The 24,300-nt window shown below is 51.8% G+C and overlaps 1 protein-coding gene across 1 annotated transcript in view; it reads left to right on the forward strand.

Moving 5' to 3' along the window:
- Positions 1–24,300, forward strand: part of LOC138301446 (pneumococcal serine-rich repeat protein-like) — an 85,936-nt gene that overhangs the window by 37,736 nt on the left and 23,900 nt on the right. The window lies entirely within an intron of this gene.

Below are 24,300 nucleotides of genomic sequence, written 5' to 3' on the forward strand. Positions count from 1 at the left end.
ACTAGAGGCCAATAATTCAGTGGTGTCTTGACTTTGGCTGGACCAAAGAGAACTTTAAGTGACGTCGACCCCTGTTGGCAAAGCCGCCTCACCAGGACCGTGGACCGAAGAATATCCCTAGGAAGTTTCCCGTTGACCGTACAGCATCCTAAGCATCCTTCAGCATCTTCAGTATCCTGTGTCCCCTGCATCAGGACCACCTGATAAAAGTCAATGGCAAGTTGCCATTAACACTTGCACTGCACTTATCACTGCTTCTTCTTGGAGATAACTGTTGTTCGGGACTTTGCTAATCCCCATGACCTGCTCCCTGCCAGACTTGGATACCCAAAGCAATTGGAAGTAACTGCAATCAACTTTTACCAGACTTGTCTTGAAAAAGTTTCTGTGCCAAATTCATTGAATTTTCCAATAATTTGTGGTTTAGTCAAAAGTTGTGATTTACTGTTTTTTCAAGTAATTCTATCTCCAGGACCCTCCGTTGGATCTTTTTCATTTTGGTGTCTTAGAATTCATAAAAATAGTCTTTTTTATGACGTTGTGTAAAACATCTTGGCAGTCACGTTTCTTTCTTGTTCTAATTGTTTTGGTGCTGTTTTAAATGATCTACACTTGTTACTCTGTTGGAGCCTAACTGCTCAAAACCACGGCTACCTATGGTTGAGCTAAAGTTTGAAAAACAAGCCAGACTGGCCAATAACAGGGTGTGAGTTTATTACATGTTGAGGTCTGAGAACCACACCCTATAATAAATTACATTTCCTCACAGGATGAGGGTCCCACCTCAGCCAGCCACTATTTGGAGTCCCATTGTCAGGTGTTCTTGGTGAAGATCACTACTTCTGTCTTGTCGGTTTTGAGCTTGAGACAGTTGGGCCCATATTTATGAAAAATGACGCACAACTGCGCTAGTGCAGTAGTGCGCCTTTTTTATTAATGTGAGCTAGCACCATTATCTAAAGTAATCTGTGAGCCATATTTAAAAAAAAGACGCACAATGGTGCTAAAGAATGGTTAAAGTCTATAGAAAATATGCTAGCCGATGATGGATAGCGTTAGGGAAAATGGCGCTAGTGGGAAAAAATGACGTTAGGCTGATTAGCGGCAAAATATCTGCTGCGAGTCAGCCTAGCGTCATTTTTTGATGCACAAGCAGCCCAAACATTACTCCTGTCTAAGTATAGACAGGAGTCATTACCACAACCCCAATGCCCATCACAGGTGACCAGTGTCCCCAGGACAACTCCACAGACCGAGCGCCAGCCAGGGGGCCCCATGTAAGGGGCCCTCAGTAGCACACAACACACATACACATCACTTACCTGGGATGGTCTCACATCCAGTGGAGAGCGGGTCCTTGATTACCAATCTAGCACAGGCACCTGATGAGGATGGGGTGTGAGACCCTGCCAGGTGCCACAGAGAGGTCCAGGAGAATGAGGGCTGCTGTGTGATACTAAACCATCACAAAGATTACATTTCCAGAAGTGGATGGGAACAGCTCAGGGCCCTCCCCTTTGTACAGAAGGCAGGAGTACATTAGTGTCAACTTTGATGCTTTCTAATGATCTAGCTTTTCTTATTTACCCTCACAGTTGGACGAAATTTAACAATTTCTGCAACATTAGATACAGGTACAGTGAATTTATTCTTTCATTTGCTTATTCTGAGATTTTGCTTTAATTCTTCAGTGACATTCTTGGTTTCTAGCTGTCTAGAAATTAATGTTTAAAGAACAATAACATAAGTAAATAGGTTGTGGCTGGTGTGCTTGGCATCTGCATGCTCATGTAAGCTTAGTCTGGTGGAGACCAACTATCCACTCATCTGCTGACTGGTGTGAGTCAATATACTGTGAAGTTGTTTTGTTCAGGTGAACCTGGTCTTCACATATAAATCAGGGATTCTTGGTCTCACATTGCAGGATACATGAGGCATTTCTCCATAAGGCACAGTGGGGGTCATTGTGACCCCGGCGGTCTAAGACCGTCGGGGCCAGGGTCGGCGGGAGCTCCGCCGACAGGCCGGCGGTGCCCCGCAGGACATTCTGACCGCGGCGGTTCGGCCGCGGTCAGAAGAGGCAAACCGGCGGTCTCCCGCCGGTTTACCGCTGCCCTTAGAATCCCCCATGGCGGCGCAGCTTGCTGTGCCGCCATGGGGGATTCTGACACCCCCTACCGCCATCCTGTTCCTGGCGGTTCGCCCACCAGGAACAGGATGGCGGTAGGGGGTGCCGCGGGGCCCCTGGGGGCCCCTGGTGTGCCCATGCCAATGGCATGGGCACGGCAGGGGCCCCCATAAGAGGGCCCCGCAAAGTATTTCAGTGTCTGCTAAGCAACAACTGAAATACGCGACGGGTGCAACTGCACCCGTCGCACCCCTGCAACTCCGCCGGCTCAATTCTGAGCCGGCGTCCTCGTTGCAGGGGCATTTCCTCTGGGCCGGCGGGCGCTCTCTTGGAGAGCGCCCGCTGGCCCAGAGGAAATGTCTAAATGGCCGCCGCGGTCTTTTGACCGCGGTGCGGTCATTCAGCGGCGGTACCTTGGCGGACGGCCTCCGCCGTCCGCCAGGGTCATAATCAGGCCCAGTAGTATGTTTAAAGTTGAGGGTAGTTTCTATTCTCTTTAGGATTTGACTTTCAAAAGGTAGTGGGTTCAAACTATTGAGGCTGGTCCTGGAGGGTGGTGTGAGGAGTAGAACCCATACCTTTTCCAGCAGACCTATCTCTCACAATGAATTGACTCTTCAAGCAGTGTTCTTCCTCCTGCAAAGACGAGAAAGACTTTGTTTAGTGGCAAGGAGCCCCCCTGTGTCACTTCAGTCTTACAGCAGTATCCCTGTGTCAAGGACTTCCCTTGGCCGAAGGGTAGCGTCCCATCCTCATGTGGCCATAACGCCAAGAGAGCCATTCTCACTCAGTTTGATGTGATCAGTCATCTTACTTGGCCACATCAAGCAAGGCGAGTGACTTTAGGGCTGATGTGCCAGTTACTTCAGGAGGGTTTATTCAAGCCTGCTTCATGGATTTACCAGGGGTGATCAGATGCACCCATGAGCAGCTTTGCTTCTGTCTCTACTGGGGGGTCCAGTCAAGTGGTTCTTGTGATTGGGGTCCTGCAGCACATACACCTCAGATCACTGGTTGCGCTTTCTGCTGTGAGAGCACACCTGAAGAAACGTCACTACACCTAGGGTAGGCCCCTGGTGCCCCCAGGACCGTTAGTGAGGCTACACTGCAGTACTGCTGGGTGTTACATAGTGGGAAGCGAAGTCAGGAGACACCGATTCTGGTGGCACCGGGTCGCTATTCACATTTGCAGCTACGTTTTTTGTGGTGACATGGAGGTGTTTTAGTCTCTGTGAGCTCAGAGGTATTCGGGTCACGGCGGATAGGCAGCACTCATCTCCAAGCTCAGAGCTCTCTACAGATTGGATGCTCTCTCCTCAGCTAGGCCTTGCAGCTCAAGCTTCAACTGGTGCAAGGAGCACACTCACCAGCTGGTCTCCTATCTCTCATGGCTGGCACCTTGATTCTCAGGCCTGAACTGAAGCAAGGCATCTGCACACCAGCCAGTCTGGCGCCTCTCACCAGATGGACCTTGGCTCTCAGGCCTGAACTGAGGCAAGGTGCCTGCACACCAGCCAGTCTCCTGCCTCTCACCAGATGGACCTTGGATCTCAAGTCTGTATTAATGCAAGGTGCCTGCACACCAGCCACTCTCCTGCATCTCACCAGATGGACCTTGGCTCTCAAGCCTGAACTGATGCAAGGTGTCTCCACACCAGCCAGTCTGGCGCCTCTCACCATATGGACCTTGGCTCTCAGGCCTGAACTGAGGCAAGGTGCCTGCACACCAGCCAGTCTCCTGCCTCTCACCAGATGGACCTTGGATCTCAAGTCTGTATTAATGCAAGGTGCCTGCACACCAGCCACTCTCCTGCCTCTCACCAGATGGACCTTGGAGCTCAAGCCTGAACTGATGCAAGGCGTCTACACACCAGCCAGTCTCGCGCCTCTCACCAGATGGACCTTGGCTCTCAAGCCTGAACTGAGGCAAGGTGCCTGCACACCAGCCAGTCTCCTGCCTCTCACCAGATGGACCTTGGCTCTCAGGCCTGAACTGAGGCAAGGTGCCTGCACACCAGCCACTCTCCTGCCTCTCATCAGATGGACCTTGGATCTCAGGCCTGAACTGATGCAAGGTGTCTGCACACCAGCCACTCTCCTGCCTCTCACCAGATGGACCTTGGCTCTCAGGCCTCAACTGAGGCAAGGTGCCTGCACACCAGCCACTCTCCTGCCTCTCACCAGATGGACCTTGGCTCTCAAGCCTGAACTGAGGCAAGGTGCCTGCACACCAGCCAGTCTCCTGCCTCTCACCAGATGGACCTTGGCTCTCAGGCCTGAACTGAGGCAAGGTGTCTGCACACCAGCCACTCTCCTGCCTCTCACCAGATGGACCTTGGCTCTCAGGCCTGAACTGAGGCAAGGTGCCTGCACACCAGCCAGTCTCCTGCCTCTCACCAAATGGACCTTGGCTCTCAGGCCTGAACTGAAGGCAAGGTGCCAGCGCACCAGCCAGTCTGGCGCCTCTCACCAGATGGACCTTGCCTCTCAGGCCTGAACTGAGGCAAGGTGCCAGCACACCAGCCAGTCTGGCGCCTCTCACCAGATGGACCTTGACTCTCAGGCCTGAACAGAGGCAAGGTGCCTGCACACCAGCCAGTCTCCTACCTCTCACCAGATGGACCTTGGCTCCCAGGCCTGAACAGAGGCAAGGTGTCTGCACACCAGCCAGTCTCTGGCCTCTCTCCAGCTGGTCCTTGGAGCTCAGGCCTGAACTGAGGCAAGGCGCCTGCACACCAGCCAGTCTCCTACCTCTCACCAGATGGACCTTGACTCTTAGGCCTGAACTGAGGCAAGGTGTCTGCTCACCAGCCAGTCTGGCGCCTCTCACCAGATGGACCTTGGCTCTCAGGCCTGAACTGAGGCTAGGTGTCTGCTCACCAGCCAGTTTCCTGCCTCTCACCAGATGGACCTTGGCTCTCAGGCCTGAACTGAGACAAGGCGCCTGCACACCAGCCAGTCTCCTACCTCTCACCAGATGGACCTTGGCTCTCAGGCCTGAACTGAGGCAAGGTGTCTGCTCACCAGCCAGTCTGGCGCCTCTCACCAGATGGACCTTGGCTCTCAGGCCTGAACTGAGGCAAGGTGTCTGCACACCAGCCAGTCTCCTGCCTCCCTTTAGATAGGCCTTGGATCTCAAGCCTGTATTAGTGCAAGGTGTCTGCAGAGCAGCCAGTCCCTTGCCTCGCTCCGATTGGTCCTTGGATCTCAAACCTCAATCAGTGCAAGGTGTGTGCACCAGCCTGTCTCCTGCGCACCAGCCAGCCTCCTGTCTCACTCAGCTGGCACCTGGGATCTCAAGCCTCAATAGATGCAAGGAGTCTGCACACCAGTCAGTCTCCTGCCTCTCTCTCCATATGGTCCTTGGAGCTGAAGCCATAATCACTTCAAGATGTCTGCACACCAGCGAGTCTCCTGCCTCTCTCCGTGTGGACCTTGAATCCCAAACCGGTACTGATGCATAGTGTTCACACACCAGTAAGTCTCCGCCTTCTCTACACTTGGGCCTAGGACCTCACACCTCAGTCAATGCAAGGTGTCTGCACAGGAGCCAGTCTCCTCCTTTTCTCCAGATAAGCATTGAGTTCAAGCCTCAATCGATTCAAGAACTTTGAGCCTTTAATGTTGCGAGATGTCTGAACACCTACCTGTCTCCTGCCTCCCTTCGGTATGTGTGCCTGTTCTGTTCACCAGAGTAGGGATTGAAGGACTCTGAGACATGTTCACCAGAGTGTGGTTGAAAGGAGTCAGTGACATGTTTGCCAGAGGAGGGATCGAAGGAGTCTTAGACATGTTCACAAGAGTAGTGATCGAAAGAGCTATAGACATGTTCGTCAGACAAGGGGTCAAGGATTCTGAGACATGTTCACCAGAGGAGGGATCGAAGGAGTCAAAGACATGTTCCCCTAGAGCAGGGATCAAAGAAGTCAGTGACATGTTTACCAGAGAAGGGATCAAAGGAGTTGGAAACAAGTTAACCAGAGCAGGGATTGAAGGAGTCAGAGACATGGTCATCAAAGTAGGAATCGAAGGAGTCAGAGACATGGTCACCACAGCAGGGATCAAGAAGTCAGAGATTTGCTCACCAAAGTAGGCATTGAATGAGCCAGAGGCATGTTCACCAGAGTAGGGATTGAAAGACTAAGAGACATACCCAACAGAGTCGGAATCGAAGGAGTCAGTGACATATTCATCTGAGCAGGGATCGAAGAGTCGGAGACATGTTCACCAGAGTAGTGATCAAGGAGTCAGAGACATGTTCTCTAGAGTAGTGATCAAGGAGTCAGAGACATGTTCTCTAGAGTAGTGATCAAGGAGTCAGAGACATGGTCACTAGAGTAAGGATCGGAGGAGATGGAGACATGTTCACCAGAACAAGGATGGCAGAAGTCAAAGGCATGGTCACCACAGCAGGGATCAAGGAGTCAGAGATTTGCTCACCAAAGGAGGCATTGAATGAGTCAGAGACATGTTCACCAGAACAAGGGTGGGAGGAGTCAGAGACATGTTCACAGGAGCAAGATCAAAGGAGTAAGAGACATGTTCACCAGAGTAATGATCAAAGGAGCAGGACATATAACTGGATCAGTTTTATTTCACTCCATTTCTGTAGAACACAACGACCTCCCTCATTGAATGACTGGGCTTCTGAAGTTGAGGTGTGAGTAGTTTGAAGAAGTGTGTTAGTGAGTCCAGTGAGTGTTTTAACTACCCTGTGCTGCGGATGACGTTGCCAGCAATGCTGTGGGTGAGGCCGCAGGGGTGCGCACCTCGGGGGTGCTTAACATGCACGGTACCTGATACAAGTCCATGTGTGTGATCTCATTGGTGGTAGTGAATGTTTACAGGAAGAGCAATATTCAATTTACAGGATATGTGATCAGCGTTGGATACGTAAGAAGTTCTCCCTTGACACCTTCTGTTGTATGATGCCCACAGTGTGACCTGGTGGTAAAGTGCAGTTGTGTACACTGTGATTACCACCCATGGGGTATATCTGTGGTCTTTCAGACATGGGGCAGTGTTTTGTCTCAAAGAATATTGCTGTGTGTTGTGTAAGAGTTGTGTTATTATAGATCTGTATATCTGTGCTGGATGTGTGCCCAGTGTTCTGCCTCAGAGTGGTGTATGTTGTGTACGAGTTGTATGATAATGACATGTTGTGTGTTGTCTGTGAAATCTGTGTTGTGGTGGATGTGTGCAAAGTGTTCTGTCTCAGAGTGTTGGGTGGGGGTTGTGTGACAAGGGATCTGCATATCTGTGCTGTGCTGGATGTGTGCAGTGTTGTGTCTCAGTGCTGTATGTTATGTCTGAGTTGTGTGACAAGGGATCTGCATATCTGTGCTGTGCTGGATGTATGCAGTGTTGTGTCTCAGCGTTGTGTGTTATGTCTGAGTTGTGTGACAAGGGATCTGCGTATCTGTGCTGTGCTGGATGTATGCAGTGTTGTGTCTCAGTGTTGTATGTTATGTCTGAGTTTTGTCTCAGTGTTCTGTGTTATGTCTGAGTTGTGTGACAAGGAATCTGTGTATCTGTGCTGTGCTGGATGTGTGCAGTGTTCTGTCTCAGAGTGTTGCATTTTGTGTATAAGTTGTGTGATAAGAGATCTGATTATCTGTGCTGTACTGGATGTGGGCAGTACCCTGTCTCAGAGTGTTGTATGTTGTGCATGAGTTGTGTAATAAGAGATCTGTGAATCTGTGCTGTGCTTGATGTGTGCAGTGTTCTGTCGTAGAGTGTTGTATGTTGTGTATGAGATATGTGATAAGAGATCAGTGTATCTGTGCTGAATGTGTGCAGTGTTTTGTCTCAGTGTGTGTTGTGTGTTTTCTGTGAATTGTGTGATAAGAGATCTGCATATCTGTGCTGTAGTGGATGTGTGCAGTGTTCTATCTCAGAGTGTATTGTGTGTGTGAGTTGTGTGATAAGAGAGCTATGTATCTGTGCTGAATGTGTGCAGTGTTCTGTCTCACAGTGTTGCATGTTGTGCATGCGTTGTGTGATAAGAGATCTGTGTATCTGTGCTGTGCTGGATGCGTGCAGTGTTCTGTCTCAGAGTGTTGTATTTTGTGTATGAGCTGTGTGATAAGAGATATGTGTATCTTTGCTGTGGTGGATGTGTGCAGTGCTCTGTCTTGCAGTGTTGTATTTTGTGTATGAGTTGTGTGATAAGAGATCTGTGTATCTTTGCTGTGGTGGATGTGTGCAGTGCTCTGCCTCGCAGTGTTATATTTTGTGTATGAGCTGTGTGATAAGAGATCTGTGTATCTGTGCTGTGCTGGATGTGTGCAGTGTTGTGACTCAGAGAGTTGTATGTTGTATATGAGTTGTGTGATAAGAGATATGTGTATCTTTGCTGTGGTGGATGTGTGCAGTGCTCTGTCTTGCAGTGTTGTATTTTGTGTATGAGTTGTGTGATAAGAGATCTGTGTATCTGTGCTGTTCTGGATGCGTGCAGTGCTCTGTCTCGCAGTGTTGTATTTTGTGTATGAGCTGTGTGATAAGAGATCTGTGTATCTGTGCTGTGCTGGATGTGTGTAGTGTTCTATCTCAGAGTGTATTGTGTGTGTGAGTTGTTTGATAGAGATCTATGTATCTGTGCTGGATGTGTGCAGTGCCCTGTCTCAGTGTTGCATGTTGTGTGTGAGTTGTGTAATAAGAGACCAGTGTATGTGTGCCCATCGTGTTGTGCCCAGAGTGGATTGTCCGTGCCCAGCACAGCTCTTGGAGGCAGGAGCGCAGGTGGAGCTGAACCCAGCAAGGTGTGATGGGGCAATAACTGCGGGAAGAGGCAAGCAAGGAGAGAACACGGAGCCCTGGGCAGGAGAGGGAGCGGGGCAGAGGCATGGGCAGGTGGTGAATGAGGCGGGGACATTAACTAACAGGGGCAGATCGAAGGGCTAATAACAAAGGGTTCTGAACCAATGGGAGGAGAGTGCATGGCAACTCTTAGCAAGAGAGGAAATCAGGGACTTAGGGGAGGAGAAGAAGGAGGCACAACTGAGTAGAGAAGGGCGTGGCATGCCTGGGTAGAGAGGGGCGGGGCATGCCTGGGTAGAGATGGAAGGAGGCATGCCTGGGTAGAGAGGGAAGGGGCATGCCTGGATAGAGATGGAAGGAGGCATGCCTGGGTAGAGAGGGAAGGGGACATGCCTGGGTAGAGAGGGAAGGGGGCATGCCTGGGTAGAGAGGGAAGGGGGCATGCCTGGATAGAGATGGAAGGAGGCATGCCTGGGTAGAGAGGGAAGGGGGCATGCCTGGGTAGAGATGGAAGGAGGCATGCCGGGGTAGAGAGGGAAGGGGGCATGCCTGGATAGAGATGGAAGGAGGCATGCCTGGGTAGAGAGGGAAGGGGGCATGCCTGAGTAGAGAGGGAAGGGAGCATGCCTGGATAGAGATGGAAGGATGCATGCCTGGGTAGAGAGGGAAGGGGCATGCCTGGATAGAGATGGAAGGAGGCATGCCTGGGTAGAGAGGGAAGGGGCATGCCTGGATAGAGATGGAAGGAGGCATGCCTGAGTAGAGAGGGAAGGGAGCATGCCTGGATAGAGATGGAAGGAGGCATGCCTGGGTAGAGAGAGAAGGGGCATGCCTGGATAGAGATGGAAGGAGGCATGCCTGGGTAGAGAGGGAAGGGTGCATGCCTGGATAGAGATGGAAGGAGGCATGCCTGGGTAGAGAGGGAAGGGGGCATGCCTGGGTAGAGAGGGAAGGGAGCATGCCTGGGTAGAGAAGGGAAGGGGCATGTCTGGGTAGAGAGAGAAGGGGGCATGCCTGGATAGAGATGGAAGGAGGCATGCCTGGGTAGAGAGGGAAGGGGGCATGCCTGGGTAGAGAGGGAAGGGGCATGCCTGGGTTGAGATGGGAGGACGGATACCTGGGTAGAGATGGAATCATGCCTGGGCAGAGATGGAAGGTGGCATGCCTGGGTGGAGATAGAAGGGTCATGCCTGGGTAGAGAGGGAAGGGAGAATGTCTGGGTAGAGATTGAAGCGGGCATGCCTGGGTAGAGAGGGAAGGGAGCATGCCTGGGTAGAGATGGAAGGAGGCATGCCTGGGTAGAGAGGGAAGGGGGCATGCCTGGGTAGAGAGGGAAGGGGCATGCCTGGGTTGAGATGGGAGGACGGATACCTGGGTAGAGATGGAATCATGCCTGGGCAGAGATGGAAGGCGGCATGCCTGGGTAGAGATAGAAGAGGCATGCCTGGGTAGAGAGGGAAGGGCATGTCTGGGTAGAGAGGGAAGGGGGCATGCCTGGGTAGAGAGGGAAGGGGGCATGCCTGGGTAGAGATGGAAGGGGCATGCCTGAGTAGAGATGGAAGGGCATGCCTGGGTAGAGATGGAAGGACATGCCTGGGTAGAGATGGAAGGGGCATGCCTGGGTAGAGATGGAAGGAGGCATCCGTGGGTAGAGATGGAAGGGAGCATGCCTGGGTAGAGATGGAAGGGGGCATGCCTGGGTAGAGAATGGAAAGGGGCATGCCCGGGTAGAGAGGGAAGGGAGCAGGTCTGGGTAGAGATGGAAGGGGGCATGCCCGGGTAGATAATGGAAGGGGCATGTCTGGGTAGAGAGAGAAGGGGCATGCCTGGGTAGAGAGGGAAGGGCCATGCCTGGGGAGCGATGGAAGGGGCATGCCTGGGTCGAGATGGAAGGGCATGCCTGGGCAGAGATGTAAGGGGGCATGTCTGGGTAGAGATGGAAGGGCATGCCTGGGTAGAGAGGAAAGAGGCATGCCTGGGTAGAGAATGGAAGGGGGCATTCCTGGGTAGAGATGGAATGGGCTTGTCTGGGTAGAGATGGAAGGGGGCATGCCTGGGTAGAGAGGGAAGGGGGCATGTCTGGGTAGAGATGGAAGGGGGCATGCCCGGGTAGATAATGGAAGGGGCATGTCTGGGTAGAGAGAGAAGGGGCATGCCTGGGTAGAGAGGGAAGGGGCATGCCTGGGTAGAGATGGAAGGGGGCATGCCTGGGTAGAGATGGAAGAGGCATGTCTGGTAGAGATTGAAGGGGGCATGTCTTGGTAGAGATGGAAGGGCCATGCCTGGGGAGCGATGGAAGGGGCATGCCTGGGTAGAGATGGAAGGGCATGCCTGAGTAGAGATGTAAGGGGGATGTCTGGGTAGAGAAGGAAGGCATGCCTGGGTAGAGAGGAAAGAGGCATGCCTGGGTAGAGAATGGAAGGGGGCATTCCTGGGTAGAGATGGAATGGGCTTGTCTGGGTAGAGATGGAAGGGGGCATGCCTGGGTAAAGAGGGAAGGGGGCATGTCTGGGTAGAGATGGAAGGGGGCATGTCTGGGTAGAGATTGAAGGGCATCCCTGGGTAGAGAGGGAAGGGGGCATGCTTGGGTAGAGATGGAAGGTGGCATGCGTGGGTGGAGATGGAAGGGACATGTCTGGGTATGGGGGAAGGTGGCATGTCTGGGTAGAGATGGAAGGTATCATGCCTGGGTAGAGATGGAAGGGCATGTCTGGGTAGAGAGGGAAAGGCATGCCTTGGTAGAGATGGAAGGGGGCATGCCTGGGTAGAGATTGAAGGGCATGCCTGGGTGGAGATGGAAGGGGCATGTCTGGGTATAGGGGGAAGGTGGCATGTCTCGGTAGAGATGGGAGGAGGCATGTCTGGGTAGAGGGGGAAGCTGGCATGCCTGGGTAGAGATGTAAGGGGGCATGTCTGGGTAGAGATGGAAGGGCATGCCTGGGTAGAGAGGAAAGAGGCATGCCTGGGTAGAGAATGGAAGGGGGCATTCCTGGGTAGAGATGGAATGGGCTTGTCTGGGTAGAGATGGAAGGGGGCATGCCTGGGTAGAGAGGGAAGGGGGCATGTCTGGGTAGAGATTGAAGGGCATCCCTGGGTAGAGAGGGAAGGGGGCATGCTTGGGTAGAGATGGAAGGTGGCATGAGTGGGTGGAGATGGAAGGGACATGTCTGGGTATGGGGGAAGGTGGCATGTCTGGGTAGAGATGGAAGGTATCATGCCTGGGTAGAGATGGAAGGGCATGTCTGGGTAGAGAGGGAAAGGCATGCCTTGGTAGAGATGGAAGGGGGCATGCCTGGGTAGAGATTGAAGGGTATGCCTGGGTGGAGATGGAAGGGGCATGTCTGGGTATAGGGGGAAGGTGGCATGTCTCGGTAGAGATGGGAGGAGGCATGTCTGGGTAGAGGGGGAAGCTGGCATGCCTGGGTAGAGAGGGAAGAGACATGCCTGGATGACAGAGGAGCATGAAATGCAGGGGAAGTGGTTGCAGGGACTCTTTCTCTCCCTATGTCAGACTTTGCTCCCCCAACTAACACACTCTAGCTTGGACCAGAGAAGGGTTCTTGGGACGTTGCCGACTCTGAACCTATTTGATATTCAGCTTAATTTATCTGGACTTGTGGACACATGCTGACTGTGCTGACTGTGTTGCTGACAGCTGCACACTACGGTGACTCAGTACATTAAGGTTCAGTTTTGTCTCGCTATCCTTACTTACAGGAACTTTACTCACTTGTGTTAAGGAGGTATTCTCTTTTACACAGTCACTGTGTGGGGGTGGTCAACGTTGCCCACCATTGTGACAGAGGTCCAGGGACTGCCAAAGTCCTGTGCCCAGCAGGTGGTGCCTTTCCACGGTGGTCTCCACTTCTTCCATAACATTAGCCACTTGATGAAAATAGTCCTGAGCTACCAATGACTATCAATGGACACACGAGTAACCACATCAGAGACAATCAGAACAGTGACCACATGCTGCAGGACACTAGCAGTGACCACCCAGATGTATACCACAATATTTAGTGCCACAGACATAGAATATTGTCTAATACCAGATCATGATGGTACATTTGAGAAATTGGGATGTTGGTGGAGGGAAGTGTGACCTCTTCTTAAGTAACAGCCACAATCCTTGTCAGGGTGAGCCACAAAAAGTCACTAAATGAATCTGTGCTTAATTTGGCACAAAAGCACTCAAGCTTAAGTTAGAGGCAATATGTAAGGTATGTATGCAACATGTAAACAGTAATACAGTGACAATACAACACGAAAAATCCACAGCAATTTAGAAAAATAGAATGAACGTTACTAAAATATTTCATAACAAAATGACAAAAATCCAATCAGTAGAACTGTAATAATACATTTTCAAATTTTAAAGTGAAAAATAGCGTCAAAAACATCTAAACACCAACCGTGGACATCTAGCCATGTAAGATTGGGGCAAACCTGAAAGTTATGTCCAACTGCAATGGAGTGCAATCCAGATCCATGAAGCGGAATGAGCCCACTCTCCGTTTGCCTTCAAACTTCTAAGATATTTTGAAGAAAAAGTTCTGCGAGGATACAACTGAGCGGGGCAAGGCAAGCGGCCATCTCCAAGGAAGATGCATTGTTGCCGGGGAGCTGCTGGACGAAGTAGCAATGAAGATTTCTACGTTCGGAGTTCGGGCTTCATCAGGAGTTTAGCCGAGAGGTTACTCCATCACAAACGTGACGGGCATCCCGTCCGCCGTATTACAATTCCATTATAGCCTATGAAGCTTGTAAGACAGCAAGCGGGATATCTGTGATAGTTGTGTGCAGTAACCCCTGCACCTAACTGTAAATCAGGCCTTAAGTCTCTTTTGTGGAAGTAGAAAATCTCCAGAGGGCTGAAGCTGCGGGCTGTACCGACTAAGGTTCCATAAGGCTCAATACGCCTTCTGCGAGGACCCGCAGAGCAGGGTTTGCTGCTACGGAGAGAAATGTAACGAGAGCTGCCACACAGCCAGGCTGACTGCCAATGCACCTTTGACCACTCAGCGAGCAGGTAGGGAATGGCCTCCTCTTGGTTCTCACAGCACTTTTTGGCAGAAAACTTTTAAGTTCCACGTTTTGGGTTTGTTCTATATGGACACATTTAGTACTGCTTCCAAGGGCACCACTTACATCGGGGTACTGGCAGATTGTTGCGACTGAGGGACAAAAGAGAGGTTAGCATTCTTTGCTGTTGGGTCTGCAGCATTGATTGTGCCTCCCACTTAAGTAGCACTTTAAACATCTCAGACCTGCCACTGTGGCCTGTGTGTGCGGTTTATGCCTCAGACCTGCCACTGCAGCCTGTGTGTGCGGTTTATGTCTCAGACCTGCCACTGCGGCCTGTGTGTGCGGTTTATGTCTCAGACCTGCCACTGCGGCCTGTGTGCGGTTTATGCCTCAGACCTGCCACTGCAGCCTGTGTGTGCGGTTTATGTCTCAGACCTGCCACTGCGGCCTGTGTGTGCGGTTTATGCCTCAGACCTGCCACTGCAGCCTGTGTGTGCGGTTTATGTCTCAGACCTGCCACTGCGGCCTGTGTGTGCGGTTTATGTCTCACACCTGCCACTGCAGCCTGTGTGCGGTTTATGTCTCAGACCTGCCTCTGCAGCCTGTGTGTGCGGTTTATGTCTCACACCTGCCACTGCGGCCTGTGTGTGCGGTTTATGTCTCAGACCTGCCACTGCAGCCTGTGTGCGGTTTATGTCTCAGACCTGCCACTGCGGCCTGTGTGTGCGGTTTATGTCTCAGACCTGCCACTGCGGCCTGTGTGTGCGGTTTATGTCTCAGACCTGCCACTGCGGCCTGTGTGTGCGGTTTATGCCTCAGACCTGCCACTGCGGCCTGTGTGTGCGGTTTATGCCTCAGACCTGCCACTGCGGCCTGTGTGTGCGGTTTATGTCTCAGACCTGCCTCTGCAGCCTGTGTGTGCGGTTTATGCCTCAGACCTGCCACTGCGGCCTGTGTGTGCGGTTTATGTCTCAGACCTGCCACTGCGGCCTGTGTGTGCGGTTTATGTCTCAGACCTGCCACTACAGCCTGTGTGCGGTTTATGTCTCAGACCTGCCACTGCAGCCTGTGTGTGCGGTTTATGTCTCAGACCTGCCACTACGGCCTGTGTGTGCGGTTTATGTCTCAGACCTGCCACTGCAGCCTGTGTGTGCGGTTTATGTCTCAGACCTGCCACTGCGGCCTGTGTGTGCGGTTTATGCCTCAGACCTGCCACTGCAGCCTGTGTGTGCAGTTTATGTCTCAGACCTGCCACTGCAGCCTGTGTGCGGTTTATGTCTCAGATCTGCCACTGCGGCCTGTGTGTGCGGTTTATGTCTCAGACCTGCCTCTGCAGCCTGTGTGTGCGGTTTATGTCTCACACCTGCCTCTGCAGCCTGTGTGTGCGGTTTATGCCTCAGACCTGCCACTGCAGCCTGTGTGTGCGGTTTATGTCTCAGACCTGCCACTGCAGCCTGTGTGTGCGGTTTATGTCTCAGACCTGCCACTGCAGCCTGTGTGTGCAGTTTATGTCTCAGACCTGCCACTGCAGCCTGTGTGTGCGGTTTATGTCTCAGACCTGCCACTGCGGCCTGTGTGTGCGGTTTATGTCTCAGACCTGCCACTGCAGCCTGTGTGCGGTTTATGTCTCAGACCTGCCACTGCGGCCTGTGTGTGCGGTTTATGTCTCAGACCTGCCACTGCAGCCTGTGTGCGGTTTATGTCTCAGACCTGCCACTGCAGCCTGTGTGTGCGGTTTATGTCTCAGACCTGCCACTGCGGCCTGTGTGTGCGGTTTATGTCTCAGACCTGCCACTGCAGCCTGTGTGTGCGGTTTATGTCTCAGACCTGCCACTGCAGCCTGTGTGTGGTTTATGTCTCAGACCTGCCACTGCAGCCTGTGTGTGCGGTTTATGTCTCAGACCTGCCACTGCAGCCTGTGTGTGGTTTATGTCTCAGACCTGCCACTGCAGCCTGTGTGTGCGGTTTATGTCTCAGACCTGCCACTGCAGCCTGTGTGTGCGGTTTATGTCTCAGACCTGCCACTGCAGCCTGTGTGTGCGGTTTATGTCTCAGACCTGCCACTGCGGCCTGTGTGTGCGGTTTATGTCTCAGACCTGCCACTGCAGCCTGTGTGCGGTTTATGTCTCAGACCTGCCACTGCAGCCTGTGTGTGCGGTTTATGTCTCACACCTGCCACTGCAGCCTGTGTGTGTGGTTTATGTCTCAGACCTGCCACTGCAGCCTGTGTGTGCGGTTTATGTCTCAGACCTGCCACTGCAGCCTGTGTGCGGTTTATGTCTCAGACCTGCCACTGCAGCCTGTGTGTGCGGTTTATGTCTCACACCTGCCACTGCAGCCTGTGTGTGCGGTTTATGTCTCAGACCTGCCACTGCAGCCTGTGTGTGCGGTTTATGTCTCACACCTGCCACTGCGGCCTGTGTGTGTGGTTTATGTCTCAGACCTGCCACTGCAGCCTGTGTGTGCGGTTTATGTCTCAGACCTGCCACTGCGGCCTGTGTGTGCGGTTTATGTCTCAGACCTGCCACTGCGGCCTGTGTGTGCGGTTTATGCCTCCGACCTGCCACTGCGGCCTGTGTGTGCGGTTTATGTCTCAGACCTGCCACTGCGGCCTGTGTGTGCGGTTTATGTCTCAGACCTGCCACTGCGGCCTGTGTGCGGTTTATGTCTCAGACCTGCCTCTGCAGCCTGTGTGTGCGGTTTATGTCTCACACCTGCCACTGCAGCCTGTGTGTGTGGTTTATGTCTCAGACCTGCCACTGCAGCCTGTGTGTGCGGTTTATGTCTCAGACCTGCCACTGCAGCCTGTGTGCGGTTTATGTCTCAGATCTGCCACTGCAGCCTGTGTGTGCGGTTTATGTCTCAGACCTGCCACTGCGGCCTGTGTGTGCGGTTTATGTCTCAGACCTGCCACTGCAGCCTGTGTGTGCGGTTTATGTCTCAGACCTGCCACTGCGGCCTGTGTGTGCGGTTTATGTCTCAGACCTGCCACTGCGGCCTGTGTGTGCGGTTTATGCCTCAGACCTGCCACTGCGGCCTGTGTGTGCGGTTTATGTCTCACACCTGCCACTGCGGCCTGTGTGTGCGGTTTATGCCTCAGACCTGCCTCTGCGGCCTGTGTGTGCGGTTTATGTCTCACACCTGCCACTGCAGCCTGTGTGTGCGGTTTATGTCTCAGACCTGCCACTGCAGCCTGTGTGCGGTTTATGTCTCAGACCTGCCACTGCGGCCTGTGTGTGCGGTTTATGTCTCAGACCTGCCACTGCAGCCTGTGTGCGGTTTATGTCTCAGACCTGCCACTGCGGCCTGTGTGTGCGGTTTATGTCTCAGACCTGCCACTGCAGCCTGTGTGCGGTTTATGTCTCAGACCTGCCACTGCAGCCTGTGTGTGCGGTTTATGTCTCACACCTGCCACTGCAGCCTGTGTGTGCGGTTTATGTCTCAGACCTGCCACTGCAGCCTGTGTGTGCAGTTTATGTCTCAGACCTGCCACTGCAGCCTGTGTGCGGTTTATGTCTCAGATCTGCCACTCTGGCCTTTGGGTGCAGTTTTGAACTGTTATGTCAACCTGGCAAAGTAAACCTTTTGCCAGGCCCAAACCTTCCTTTTTAATACATGTACGTCACCCCTAAGGTAGGCCCTGGACAGCTCAGAGGGCAGGGTGCAATGCACTTAAATATTAGGACATGTGCTCTCTAGTTTTACATGTTCTAGTAATGAAAAACTCCTAAATTCGTTCTTCAATACTTCAAGGCCTGCCTGTCCTATAGGATAGCAATGGAACTACCTTATTACATTTGATAAGCTGAAATTTCCAAATACCAGCAGGAAGCAGTTCATTTTCTGGGTGTCTTTGGAATTGTTCTGAAAAATCCTCTCTCACGGTGAAGTCAGATTTTAAGTTGCAGTTTTCAAAATGCCACATTTACAAAGTTGGATTCTCCTCTTCCCTTTGTCCCTGTAGTCTGTCTCTGGGTCACATGACTGGGTGAAGCAGACAGCTGGACTTTGTGTATTCCTGCTAGACTGCCACACAACAGAGACCTTAGGTGTGCCAGGATGGGCCAACACTGACAGGATGGGAGGGCGGAGCAGGGGATAGCCCTACTTACACTCGAAAAGGCTGTGTACTGCCCCCGTACTAGGGCTGCATATTCCCCCTGTAGTGAGCCTGGAGCTAGGAGAGAGAAGGCAGGATGCCTGGGGAATTCAAAATGAAAACTCTAGAAGCGCCTCCCTCTTTCCAGAGGAAATATTGGACCTCAGACACTAACTCTTCAACACTTCTCGACCTACAGATACTCTGCCAGGAAGACTACTGCTGTTCTGCTGAAAGGACTGCCACTCTGCTGGTCTGCTGCCCCGCTGTGCGGACCTGCTGCCTCTGGAATGGGTGAGAAGGATTGGACCTGCATCTGTTGTACCCCAGACCCCGGAGTTACTCCAAGGGCTGGTCTCCTGACTTGAGCCTCAGGGACAGAAGGCTTCAACAACCTCAGCTCCTGGGCTCTGCCATCTGCGAGTCTGCCCTGTCAAGTGGTGCCATCCCAGTCCCGGACCCTGGGAAGTGGAACTAAGGTGCTCTGACAGCCTCTGTGGAGCCAGCAGAACCAACACATCTCGTCTGCTGTTCGGTGCAACCCAAGCAGAACTGACACATTGCTCTGCTGTGTGGATTCCCTCACTGCAAAGGCCAGCGTCACAGTCCACAGCCTAATTGGAACGGGTGATGCGTGATGCACCTTGAGAGCAGGCCACGATACTGGATCCCGCATCGCAGCTCCTCTGAACCGACGCATCACTCCGACTACATGACACATCCTTGACCCTGGACTTCGTATCGGAAGCCCTGTCGATGGGATGCTGGATGAGGATGCAGGCCCTCACATCGCAGCCTTGCTGCAGGGAAAGATTCGGAACAACGAGTCTAGAACCATGCCTGCATTGTTCATGCAAGCGGAACGATGCTTGCCTGACCAACGCAGGCCTTTTTCCCTGCCTTAACCACGCATGTGCTGAACAACGCACATGCATGGTTGAGGTAGAGAAAAAGGAAAATCTATCGGGAGAGGACGATGGCAGGTAAGTGGGGCTAGTTCAGGATTGGGGGTAGTTTTTAAGGGTGGGGTGGGGGTGAAGGAGTTGGGGTTGTTAGGTTATTATTATTATTTTTTTAACTGGCCGGGGTGGGGGTGGTCAGTACTATGGTTTTTAGGGTGGGGTGAGGGGTCGGGGTTATTTTGTTTTTAGTGGTGAGGGTGGGGGTAGTTTTGTATTTACGGGGGTGGGGGTTTGGGTTTTTAGGGGCGGGGTGGGGGGTCAGGGTAATTTTGTGTTTGAGGGGTTAGAGTAATTATGTTTTTAGGGTGGGTTGGAGGCAGGTTTTTAGGGGTGGGGGTTGGGTAATTATGTATTGCAGGGGGGTCAGGTTTTTAGGGGTGGGGTGGGGAGTTGGGGTAATTTTGTATTTAGGGCGGGTAGGGGGTGGGTTATTATGGGTGGGGGTCAGGGTAATTTTGTATTTAGGGTGGGTTTTTAAGGGTGGGGGTTGAGGTAATTTTGTATTTATGACGGGTGGGGGGTCAGGTTTTTAGGGGTGGAGGGTTGGGGTAGTTTTGTATTCAGGGCAGGCGGGGTCGGGTTTTTAGGGGCGGGTGGGGGAGTTGGGGTAATTTTATTTTTAGGGGTTGGGTAGTTTTATTTTTCGGGGTGGGGTCGTTTTAGGTCTCAGGGTGGGTGGGGATATCGGAGTAGTTTTTAAAGGTGGGGGGTCGGGGTACTTTTATTTTTGGGGGTGGGGTTGGTTTTAGGGCTCAGGATGGGGGGTATCACTTCTGTTTTTAGGGTGGGGGGCATGCGACAACCATGCATGCCGTTTCAACACATGCCTTTACTAGGCATGCCTTTACAACGACAAATCGTTGTAAAGGCATGCGTGGTAAAGGCATGTGTGGAAATAAAGCAGTCATTGTTCCAACCACGTTGTTCAGTCATGAGTGGTTGCAGCATGCGTGTTTCCATCATACAACCCTTCCTGCATCTCAGAACCAATGCAACACTTTTGCAAAGCGATGCATCTTCGACTTGGACCGTCTCAATGCTCTGCAAACCAGGATTTAAGGTACTTTGGGACAGATTTACAATGACCTAAAGCCTCCGTGTGCCACATTAGTGGCATTTTTTAAAGCTAATGTTGCTCAATGAGGCAAAAAAAATCAGCACGCCATATTTAAAAAGGCCATCATTATGAATCTGGTGGTCCATGGACCACCAGACTCACTGTGGCGGGCGGACCGCTGCGGTAGTTGTGGCCCACCCGCCCTATTATGACCATGGTGGAAACGCCACTGTGGAAACACTGCCACTGCCAGGCTGCCGCCACCAGGCAGCCTGGCGGTGGTGGCGTTTCAGATCCGACAGTGCAGCGCTGCACGCATCGCTAACCTGCGGATTATGAGCACCATTGTGCCAGCCTTTTCCTGGCAGTTTACAAGGTTGGTGGAATGGCATGACTCGGGACCCCCTGGGGGCCACTGCACTGCCCATGCACTTAGCATGGGCAGTGCAGGGGACCCCGTGCACAGCCCCCCCCACTGTCACATTAGTGCCGGCGGGGTGGAAACACTGTTTCAACCCACCAGCCCAGCGTGAAATCATTATATCGGTGGCGGGGGCCTTGCCGCATTGACAGTCTTCCGTCGACTCTTAGCGTGGCTGTTGGTGGGGTAACCCGCCAAAATCATAATGAGCCCCAAAGTGTTGTACTGCATGCATTGTGTCACTTTGCAACCCCTTGCGCCACATTATGCCTGCGCCAGGCATACTGTATGCAAGGGGGGTCCAGCATTTGGAAGCCCGCAAAAATGGCGCAGTGAAATCTGCAATATTGCATTGCACTATTTTTGGTGTCATTTTTAAAGACTGCTCAGATCAGACGTTAAAATGACGCACCCATAGAAATCAATGGGCACTTTGCTACACTAGCTTCAAAATTTTGGAAGCTAGTGGAACAAAGCGCCACATTAGCATAAAAAATGTTGACGCTAGTGTTCTAACGACCGCCATGGTGTGCCGTATTATAAATACGGTACTCACATGGTGTTGTTAGATGGGGCAAGGGCCACACAAGAAAAGTGCACCACTTTCTTTTATATCTGGCCCTTTGTTTGGCAGATTTAACAGGGTATCTGCAGCCACCCTATGTTGCATCGCAATCCACCTGAACCTGTGACTTTGTCCCAGTCTGGCACGGCCAGATCACCACAGTTAGAATTTATTGTTTTGTGACACTATCTTCAATAAAACCTTTCAAATTGGATCCTTGGATCTACTGATTGGATCTTTGTGGTTAGGTCTTGTTTTACTTATTAAAAATGACTTTATTATGCTAATCTGGCATGGCATTTGTAAGAGGTTGGCCTAGTTTATAGTGGGTACGTGTGGTACTTACACCTTATACCAGGTCCAGGTATCCCCTCCTAGTGAAGTGTAGGCAGCGTCTAGGATGCTAGGGCTGTCTAGGGGTAGCTGTAGCTGAGCAGCCAAGGCTGATCTAGGAGACATGCAAAGCTCATGCAATACCACTGTAGTCACACAGTTCTCACACACACGAAAGAAAATACTCAGTGTTACAAAAATAAAGGTACTTTATTTTGGTGACACAAATGGCAAAATACCATAGAGACTGTACTCCCTTAGGAGGTAAGTAATACACAAATTATATACACTAGTATGCAGAAATAGGCATGAAAACAGTTAGAAAGCAGTGCAAATAGTGACAATTACAATAGTTAGAAATGGGCCTAGTGGTAACAAACCATATACTAAGAAATTGGAATGCGAATGCTAGTTTCCCACCTTGGCAAGTGTAGCGCGTAGAGGGGCGGTGGGTGTATTAGAAAACACCAAAGGTAAGTAATAGAACCCAACACAGAGCCCGGGAAGGCAGGAGTAAAACACAGTAACTTTCCCAGAACACAAAGAAACACGAGAAATAAGATTATGCAAGAACCAAAAGAGACTGCAAGGCACAACAGTGGATTCCTGGAACTGAGGACCTGTGGAAGAAGGGGACCAAGATCAAGAAGCACAAAAGAATCCAGGAAGAACAGGAGCCCCTGCTAACCCGGATAACCACTGGTGAAGAACAACAGTCAGTACTGCACCCAAGAAGACAGATCTGGGTTCCTGGTTTCTGCAGATGATGTCCAACGCCAGATGGAAGATTGCCGTCTGGTTTGCGTTGCTGAAGTCCGCCAACATGCCTTGCCACACGCAAAGCTTGCGGTTAGGAGAAAATGGTGCTGCCCGGGACCAGGAGGGACCTGGTAGACTCTACCCAGGAGGGGAGAATCAGAGGGGGCTCTCAGCAACTCAGAGAGCCCTCAGAAGTCCAGGCAGCATGCACAGGAGTCCCACAGCACAGGACAAAGGGACAAAGAAGGTGCAAAAGGAGGCCGACGCAGCACTACAACAAAGGATCCCACGCCGCCGGAGAACCATTCAGGAAGCTGTGCATCACAGGAAGGAGTGCTGGGGGCCGGAGCTGCATGGTGCACAAAGAACGTCATGAAAGGATGCCAACGTGCCTTGGCAACTGCAAACCACGCGGTGCACAGGGGTACTGTCTTGCGTAGGGAGGCAAGCTCTTACCTCCACCAAAGTTGGACAGTAGGAAGTCAGGACCGTCGGGACCACTTTTGTCCACCACCCATGAAGCAGGATCCATGCAACTTGTCAGGAGAGGGGACCCACGCAGCCGGTCATCGATGCAGTGAGGTGCCTACTGAAGCAGGGGAGTGACTCCTTTACTCCAAGGGAGATTCCTTCGCTCTTCTGGTGCAGGCTGAAGACAGACTGTCCTCTGAGGATGCACGTCTGGGAAACAGTTGCAGTTGCTGGCAGGAGCTGAAGATACAGTGTTGCAGAAATTGTCTTTGCTTCTTTGTTGCAGTTTGTAGAGTTCCTGGAGGCTCCAGATACAGTTTCTTCGGTGAGAAGGTGAAGTGGAGGATGCAGAGGATTCCTGCTGGAGTCCTGCAATCCGAATCTGAAGAACCTCCCAAAGGAGAGACCCTAAATAGCCCTGAAAGAGGGATTGTCAGCTAAACAGGTAAGCACCTTTCAGGGGAGGGCTCTGATGTCACCTGCTGGCACTGGCCACTCAGATGCTCCCAGAGTTCCCTGCCATATGTGCCCTTCAAAGCATTTCCAATGTCTTGGGGAGGCTACTCCTCCCAAGCCTGTAACACCTATTTCCAAAAGGAGAGGGTGTAACACCCCTCTCCCAAAGGAAATCCTTTGTTCTGCCTTCATGGGCTTGAGGTTCTCAAGAAACAGGAGGGTGGAAACCTCTCTGTGAGGTGGCATCAGCTGGGGCTGCCTGGAAAATCTCAAAAGGCTAGAATGGCAATACTGGGGTCCTCTAAGGAGCCCTCAGAGTGCATGGACTCATACAACCAATGCTTGCAAAAGCCTTGGGGTATGATTCCAACATGTTTGATACTAAACATGTTTATGTTCGAAGTTACCATTATGTAGCTGGACATAGGTAGTGACCTATGTCCAGTACACGCGTAACGTCGCGTCCCCGCACTCACGAACTCTGGTATAATGGTCCTTGAGGTCGTGGGGGCACCTCTGCTAGTGCAGGGGTGCCCTCACACACAGGTACTCTGCACCCTGCCCTCAGGGCTTGAGGGTATGCTATAGGGGTGACTTATAAGTGACCTGGTGCAGTGTAAATGACAGTGAAAGGGTGCATGCACCATTTCACACAGGCTGCAATGGCAGTCCTGCAGAATCCTCTGCATGGGCTCCCTATGGGTGGCAAAAGAAATGCTGCTGCCCATAGGATCCCCTGGAGCCCCAATGCCCTGGGTAACTAGGTACCATATACTAGAGAATTATAAGGGGGCACCAATATGCCAATTGTGGGTGAAATACTGGGTTACCAATATGCATAAGCATAATTTAAAGGAGAGAGCATAACTACTGGGGTCCTGGTTAGAAGGATCCCAGTAGACACAGTCAAACACACTGACAAACAGGCCAAAAGTGGGGGTAACCAAGCTAGAAAGAGGCTACTTTCCTACAGTATTCTTTTGCGTGGTCTTTTCACTTTGTTGTTATTGAAGTGTTGCACAAATACTTTACACATTGCCTCCAAATTAAGTCTGACTCTGTGTCAAAATATCAGGGGGTTGAGCTAAAGCTAACTTAAGGTTGGCTTGAGCATTACCCTGACCACAAGGATTGTGGTTGCTGCTTGACCAGGGCTCATACGCTAGCCAACCTAATTTTTCACACTCTTCAAGCAGGTTTTCAGGGGGGGGGTCTCACTGCTGAAATACTTGTGGTGTCAGTGCAGGGTGACTGGCATCTTTGTG

The sequence above is a fragment of the Pleurodeles waltl genome, chromosome 6 (assembly GCF_031143425.1).
Source record: "Pleurodeles waltl isolate 20211129_DDA chromosome 6, aPleWal1.hap1.20221129, whole genome shotgun sequence".
NCBI lineage: Eukaryota > Metazoa > Chordata > Amphibia > Caudata > Salamandridae > Pleurodeles > Pleurodeles waltl.